An 8,597-nucleotide genomic window follows, 5' to 3' on the forward strand; every position below is an offset into this window, starting at 1 on the left:
AACCGATCATCTCTAGAGCAGACAACAGATCAAGATGCATATATGAAGTAGAGCCTAACATGTCTAGAGCAAACACTAGAACAAGGAACTGTTGCAGGACTGCTAACAGAAAAAACAAGAACACGTACTGGACAGCAGCCGGAGTAGAGGCACTGGACTTGGGGTCGGTGTCCTCTATGTCATCGAGGAGGTTGTCGACGTCGGGGAAGTAGTCGTCGGAGTCCGGGGTGTCCGTGACGAAGAAGTCAGTAGTCGCGCAGAGCGCTCCCCAAAGACAGCAGCAGCACAGAGAATGGAACCGGTGGCAAGAGGAAGGAGAAGTTCTGGTGCGTCTCTCTGAGAGGAGCGACCTCCCTTTTATAGGCGCAAGAGAAGGAGGCGAGAGGGCAGCGACAGAAGGTGAAACGAAGAGACGAAGACGAAGCGTACAGCCAGCAGCCAAAGGGCTGCACCGTACGCATTCAAACTCCACTATCGCAAAAACTTTTCAGCTTCCGTGTGACCTTTCGTATACCCGTAGTGCGTGGCAAAAATTGGCGTGGCGAGGCGTGGCGGGCGGCAGAGGAGGAGCGCGCGTGGATGTTCATCTTGTTCTTATGCTCATACAAGTGGGGAAGGAGCCTCCCTTATAAAAAGGTCCAACTCACTCTAAACTAGCAATGTGGGACTAAACTTTAGTTCCACCTCTTGCCTTGCACGAATGGGCTGCGTGGGCCTGTAGGATTTATTAGGAATTTCTAAAACTGCTATTGGGTAGGCCCAAATAGACAAAAATTCCAGCAGATCATTTGCCTTATTTCTTATCTAAGAGCTATTTTGCATTGTTTACTAAGTCTATACTCTGTACCTGCCTCGGCCAAACCAAACTGACTGATCAAATTAGCCTCTAACCCTCTATCATCTCTGTTCGTGTTCGCCTAGGAAGAAGCAGAGGGGACGTAGCGCAGCTGGTGACATCTTTTACGGCGGCCCAATGACTTGGTCCTCTACCATGATGTTCCTTAGCTCTTCGAATTTTCATCCCGGAACAGAACCGGGGAATGGTCATAAAGGAAAGCTATGGTTGGGGTGGGATGAGCCAAATGGAGAGTGATTTGGCTGCAGCTTGTGGTGTTACTGCGCTGGTGCCGACTGCGGCATTTGGACTGGTAGACGACTTGGTGCAATGCTAGTGACCAAAGACACGGGTGTAGTGACAGCAACGAAGTCGACTTGGGTGGGTGGAGAGCAAGGTCGGTGTGGTTGTAAGATCTAAACGGAGGCAATGACCTGGGAGGGAGGGGACGGCGAAAAAGATCTGGGCAGCCCCTCGATTATTAGTACCGGAACGACTGGCGTGTGCCGCCACCCGCCAGGGAAGGTTGTCACCGGTGCTGGAAGAGAATGGGGAGAATCGGAGTGCAGGCTGTACTGGGTTTGGGGACGGAGTGCTAGGGCGTGCTTTATCTTTTTTAACCATCTAAAGAGTATGCAATTTTCTGACTGGTAGGTCCGTGCCAATATGTGTGGCCCATTGACTGTGAAACGATAGGCACAACTCAAGTAACAAAGGCTGATACATGCAGGACTCACCTGTCGGGCACATCCGATCGGCTGATAGCCTGAGCGTTGGCCTATCTAGCGACACATAAATTCGAATTAGATGCGAGGAAGGAGAAGGGAAATGAGAAGCTGTCATGCAACAAGAGAATATACTTTGTCAGGTGATGGTCAACGGTGGCCTAACCACGTCGAATGTGCAAGTACTCAAATGATATGCTATTTAATAATAGATTTGATGATATCACATTTAATGGCGCTCAATTTAGGAAATCTCCCAAATTTATATTGGCATAGATATGAACAAATGTACCTTAAACATAGAAGAATATTTTGCAAATTAAGCAGAGTGATATGGTCAGATCTTTTAGAAATGTATTGAGGGACATGGTAGTAAATGCTCTCTAGTTGTGAGTCTTATATAAAGATACAAGCATGTATGCTGCTGAACGCCCAAAAAGCCTTAGGTAAGAAATTCAGTTTTGGCAAAGTACATCTGGAAAGAAATTTGTGTATGCTTTATGGAGGGGAAAGCTATTCTTCTTTGACTTATGGTGATTGTGCAGCTAGGAAACTCCATTCATCTTGGTACTGAATCAATCTCCCCATTCTTATATACGTTTCTGCTCTCCTGTTAACCGGGGGAGATGGAATTTTTTTTGAATTTTCTCACTCTGGACTTATTTTAATGATGTGTGTTCTTGTCTACAGAGGAATGCCAGGAGCGAATTTGTTTTTTAAACGCCTCGTGCTCGGAACCAAATTGCAAAAGGGCCTGCCGGAATATTTGGGGACATGACGTCATTCGATCGGACTGTTGGGTCGCAAACCTGTCCACGGCGTATTGTTACTGTGTCGTATGTTTCTAAGGTTGCACTAATCCTGATGTCAAAGGATGGACAATGATGTAATCTGTAATAAAATCTTCTTGTGACATGCTTGTGAGAATGCTTATTGATAATCAATTAGTTTGGCTGTTCTATTTTTACCATGTTGTGCACAATCATAGATTTGGTGATTTTGTCTTTGCATGGTATCCCTGTTAACTTAATGCTGAAACATGATCTTCTGCCCTTGCCGATGGTAGATTTGAGATTGACTCTCGCTACACTAGATGCTAGAGATGGATGATGTAGGTGTTTGATGGTGGCTCTGAAACTCGGGGCTCAAGATTCAAGAAAGAGAGCGGCGTCTATGTGCTCATTGATAGGATGCTAGCTTTTTTTTACGAAAAAACATCTGATCTATTCATAGCATGGATGTACAAAGAACATACACATAAAAAAAAGTTACATCCATGTCCGTAGACCATCTAACGATGACTACAAGCACTGGAGCAAGCCGAAGGCGCTGCGTTGTCATCACCCTTTCCTCACTAGAGCCAGGACAAGTCATGCTAAACAATAACCATCGCCGATGAAATGAAGTATAGATCGTAAGAATCCAACATGTACTCAACAAAAAGGGAAGGTTTTACCCACTTTAGCAGGTTATTGTGTAGTGGCCTTGGTTGGCTGCCTGTAGCCGCGATGTTGTGCTGCGACAAGTCCGGCATCAGAACCGGGTCCTTCCCGCCGAAGTGCAGATGCATGGAGTGCAAGGATCTCATCACCAACTTCTGCAAACGCCTCTGCACTAAGGCCACGTGATTGGACCTGTTGTCGCCCGAATAATGCCTATTAGCTTGTGCTTTTATTTTTATTGCAGTCATTCCAGTTCACTCTGCATCTTGATATGTATACACATGTAGAGAAGAAACCAGAGTTCGATGTTCCGTTGAATTATAGATGGGCTTAGGGCACATATATGAAACAATTCTTGAAAAATCTAAAAGGCCAATATGGGTGTCATGACATAGTGGTATGAAGTTTAGTCTCACCACGAGAGAGGAGCCGAGTTGAGAACATTTTATAAGGATTTTCTCATTCACGTGCTCTTGGAGCTTGAGAAAAGGAGTAATACACACGCACTCCTCCGACGTCTGCCATGCCTCACCCGCGCCTCGTGTTTCTTCAATGAGCTCACCTCAGACCTAGGTTAGGAGCGCGCGGCAGCGGTGCTCAAAGTAGGCGAGGAAGAACCCAACAGTGTGACGAAGACCGAAGCAGACGGTAGCGTTCCGGCGTCTAGGAAGGTGGCGCAGTCCATACCACACAAAAGTGGACCGCGTGATGCTGTGCTACGGCCCGAAAGGACGGCGCAACGACGGCGTGGGTCGATGTAGCTGCGGGGAGAACCACGGGGCTGTGGCGCCGTTGCCCGATGGGGCAATTCAGCGGTAGCCCGTTGCTTGATAGATGGAGGGTGCTCTAGTCGGGGAGAAGGCAACGACATCCAGCTTATAGCGAAGGCCGTGATGGGTTGTCGCGTCGAGAGACCTCCGGGTCTGAGAAGAGGCCTGGCGGTCGCATCGGTGTTGAAGCATAGGCACACGAGGTCGACGGCGACGGCGGGAGACACAAACAAATCATAGGTTGGAAAAGAAAAAAGAAATGCCGATCAATGTGACCAGCAAGAGAAAGAAAAACCAGGATCAAAGGATCGGTAGAAGACTCTCTAGGGCCGATGGTCAACCGGACCGGCGGATGAACCCTAAGTACGGGTGGCGCGGCCCCCAGTGGCGATCATGTAGATCGACCGCCGCAGGGGCGGCACGGTGCGGATGCGGCGGCACGGTGCGGATGCGGCGGCGGCGGCTATAGTTTGGATCGGGGTTAGGCCGACAACATGTAGAAAGGATAGAGAGAAGCTTGGTAAATTTTTTTATTATGAGTATTACTTAAGCCTCCTGGGCGTATATATATAGGAGTATATGATCTTTTTGGAATACAAGACGTGGTAGAACAAATCCTATGTAATTGTAGGTTTTTTAAATAATCATGATATCAAAACATGGACATGTGGATGTGCGGGTTCACCATGCGAGAGAGAGCGAGGCGCCACTAGCGCAGCTTTCCACCGGCCAGTCGGTATTAAACGTTTCCCTTAGCAAATCCTAAGAAACAATTAGAGACGTGTGTTGTGCAGGATTTTTTTAGTATGTACAGTGCAGACTGGCAAACATGGCTGACAATATAAGACATAAACAACGTCTTTTTCCGTTGAATGGAAAAAAAACGGAATGAGGGAAGTGGGAAGGGGTCGGCACCGATCGAGGTCGGCTGAGACGAGCGGAGGTCGGAAGGGTTTCCAGGTCAGCCTAATAACAGTACCAAGAGGAGGAGGAACAGATAGGTATTGGGTGCAGATGATCAAGAGATCTGGGTGCTGGATGAGTGGACTAGAGGGATTGTCTGCACTTGTTATTACTTGTATATAATTGCCCGGACAATATAAAGCTGTAAAAAAAGTATCCGATACAGGTAGTACACCAGAGGTACTCATCAAAGCCTTATACTAACCATTACCACAAACCAGTGCTAGGCTTTGTTCAGGATTTTTTTCGTATGTATTTTTTATTAAGTCTATACATGAGGATTTCATTTTTGGTGGTGCTGGTGCCGAGTCGTGACTTTCAGGGTGAAAACCTAAGGTCTGGCCTCTGTTGGTTGTTCCTGGCAGTTGCCTTGTTGAAGGTATTGTTTTGAGAGCTCGGTCTTTCTCCAGGATGAAAACCTACGATTTTGAATCGAGCAACGACGGGTTGTGCACTGTTTCCTTCTTGAAGGCATCGCTTTTGGAGGCCTTTTATGTATTCCGGGTGCTGTCTTTGGTGTGGTTGTGGGCTGATACTGAGAGGAGTTCATTACTTTCGCAAGGCCATTTTGTTTGCTTTTCAGGTTGTGTGCATCCTAGATATCTTTGTGACTTCTTGGTGTACAGAGGCTCGGTGTTGGTATTTTCGTGATATTAATATATTCCTTTTTTTTAAATGTGCCCGCAAGGGTCATAAAGGTAAGCTACGGTTCGGGTGGGATGAAACAAATGGAGAGTGAGCTGGCATGGAAAAAAAAAAGCATCACCTGGATGCTAGAATTGTCTGACCGTCGTCATTGGCGTTGCCGCCATGCTCGTTTCACACCCGGCCATTCTGTAGTCGCCGTGTCGCCTGTGTGATGTCCATCAGTGCAGCCGATTTGGCTGCGGCGTGTGGTGTTACTACGCTGGCGCTGACTACGGCATTTTGACTGGCAGACGGCTTGGTGCAATGCTAGTGACCAAAGACACGACTGTAGTGAGAGCAGAAAAGTCGTCTTGGATGGGTGGAGAGCAAGATCGCCGTGGTTGTAATCTCTAAACGGAGGCAACGACCTGGGAGGGAGGGGACGGCGAAAAAGATCTGGGCGGCCCCTCCATTATTAGTATTGGAACGATGGCAGGCGAGATGGCGCCTACTGCGGCCTGCCAGGGAAGGTTGTAATTGGTGTCGGAAGAGAAGTGGCCGCCCAGATCTTTTTTTTGGACCGAGAACTGAAGACCGGAGCCAAAAAAACCAAGACCAAATCGAGAAAAACCGAAGACCAAAGCTTCGGTTGTTTGCCGGGTCAGCTCATATCAGAAACCGAAATTACTTCGGTGCATTCGGTTGCTGCAGTGTGTTAACCGAATCCTCCGAACTAACCGAAATACTTCTATGTACGCTACTAAAGCCCAGCCAACTAATAAGCCCAGCCAACTAATAAGCCCAATTAGCTATCCACGTTAATAGACCCCATCCAACGACCATGCAGCCACATTAAGAAAATCGCACGCAGCCTTATCTTGGCTGGGCTCGCTGGAGAAGCTTCGCGCACGCGCATCCACATGCCCGCCCAGGGACATAGCTTCCTTGTAGGCATTGGGGTCAAATGACCTCAATGAAATTAGGAAATGCTTCATTAATTTACTACTAAACATTATCTATTTATTGAAGATGACCCATTGCCATAGACATGACCTCAACAATTTTTTTTTCTAGCTTCGTCCCTGTGCCCGCCGCCTCTGTTTCTCCACCGCAGTCCCAGGCTCCTAGCGGTCGCCGGCCGCGGGCTCGCGTCAATAGGTCCTGCACAGTGGCGGCGGGCGGCGCCCATGGCCCCCGCAAAGCGGTGGCCAACGACGTCCATCGCCCTCACGTGGTCGTAGGCTCGCGATCATCGGTCCCCTGCCGCCGGATTCCAACGATGCATCATTTCCTCCTTCCATTTCCTCAGATCCATGTTTCAATTGATTCTTGTTCGGTCATTCAAGTTTCCATGCCTAAAATTTGACTGCCGGTTTCTTCCTCCCAGCCTATTTCTTCTCTTCGGGTATAACTGAGGACCGGACCGAACTTTGATGACCCGAAGTCTCGGTTATTGGATTGTCTGAGGACCAATCGGTTAGAAAAATCAGGAAACCGAATTTTAAATTAAACCGAAGCACCGAACCGATCTACTCGGTCTAACCAAATGCCCAGACCTAGAGATTGGGGAGAATTAGAGTGCGGGCTGGCCGGGTTTAGGGACGGAGCGCCACCGGTGTGCTTGATCCTTTTTAACCCTCTGAAGAGTACGCAAGTGTCTGACCGGTAGGTCCATGCCAATATGTGTGGCCCATTGACTGTGACAGGAGAGGCACAACTCAAGTAACAAAGGCTGATTTGCCTCAAAAACGAAGTAACAAAGACGGATACGTGCAGGACCCACTTGTCAGGCACAGCCGATCAGCTGACAGCATGAGCGTGTGCCTAGCTAGCGACACATAAATTTGAAGTAGATGCGAGGAGGGAGAAGGGAAATGAGAAGTTGCCGTCCAACAAGGGAATAAATTTTGTCAAGTGATGGTCAACGGTGGCCTAACCGTGTCGAACGTGCAAGAACTCAAATGATATGCTATTTAATGCTTGATTTGGTGATATATCGTTTAACGGCGCACAGTTTAGGAAATCTCTCCAATTTATATTAGCATAGATATGGAAAAATCTTATATAGTACATTAAATGGATACCACCTTAAACATATAACAATATTTTGCAAATTAAGCTGAGTGATATGTGAGATCTTTTAGAAATTTATTTAGTGAGATGGTAGTAAATGCTCTCTAGCCCTAGTCTTATATAAATATACAACCATGTATGCTGCAGGACGCCCAAACAGCCTTAGGCATAAGAAATACAGTTTTGTTAAAGCATATCTAGAAAGAAATTTCTGTCTGCTATAATGGAGGGGAAAGCTATTCTTCTTTGCCTTATGGTGATTGTGCAGCTAGGAAACTCCATACATACTGGTTCAGAATCAATCTCCCCATCCATATATACGTTTCTGTTCTCCTGGTAACCGGAGTACATGATTTTTTTTTTTTTGTAAATCTCAGTTTGGACTTATTTTAATGATGTTTGTTCTTGTCTATAGAGCAATGCCAGAAGCGAATTGGTTTTCTAAGCCCTTCGTGCACGGAACCAAATTGCAAGAGGGCCTGCCAGAATATTTGGGGACGTGACGTCATGATATCGGAGTGTTGGGTGGAAAACCCATCGACGGCATATTGTTACTGTGTCGTATGTTTCTAAAGTTGCACTAAACCTGATGTCAAAGGACGTACAATGGTGTGATCTGTAATAAAGTCTTCTTGTGACATGCTTGTGACAATGCGTATTGATCATCAATTATTTTGGATGTTCTATTTTACTTTGTAATGCACAATCATAGATTTGGCGATTTTATCTTTGCATGGTATCCCAGTTAACCTAATGCTGAAACATGATCTTCTGGCCTTGCCGATGGTAAATCTGAGATTGACTCTCGCTCCACTAGATGCTAGAGATGGATGATGCAGGTGTTTGATGTTGACTCAAGGATGTCCTGGTGTCCCACGGGAGCCAGTTGGAAGTGAAACTCGGGGATCAAGATTCAAGATCTATGTGCTCATTAATAGGTCGCTACCTTTATTTTTACGATAAAACTTCTCATCTATTCATAGCATGGCACTATAAAGAATATACAAATAACAAAAATCACATCGATGTTCGTAGATCACCTGGCGACGACTACAAGCACTAAAGCAAGCCGAAGACGCTCCGCTATCATCACCCCTACCGCACTGGAGCCAGGACAAACTTGTTGTAGTAGACAATTGGAAAGTCGTCCAGAGCAATAACC

General features: G+C 46.8%; 1 long non-coding RNA gene across 1 annotated transcript; it reads left to right on the forward strand.

Annotated features, from left to right (window-relative positions):
- The first annotated feature begins 7,606 nt into the window (after positions 1 to 7,606).
- Positions 7,607 to 8,121, forward strand: LOC119299647. The gene is made up of 2 exons (XR_005146241.1): positions 7,607 to 7,725; positions 7,851 to 8,121. It is a non-coding gene; the product is annotated as an uncharacterized LOC119299647 (long non-coding RNA).
- Positions 8,122 to 8,597: the final 476 nt, after the last annotated feature.

This window comes from Triticum dicoccoides, chromosome 1B (assembly GCF_002162155.2).
Source record: "Triticum dicoccoides isolate Atlit2015 ecotype Zavitan chromosome 1B, WEW_v2.0, whole genome shotgun sequence".
Lineage (NCBI taxonomy): Eukaryota > Viridiplantae > Streptophyta > Magnoliopsida > Poales > Poaceae > Triticum > Triticum dicoccoides.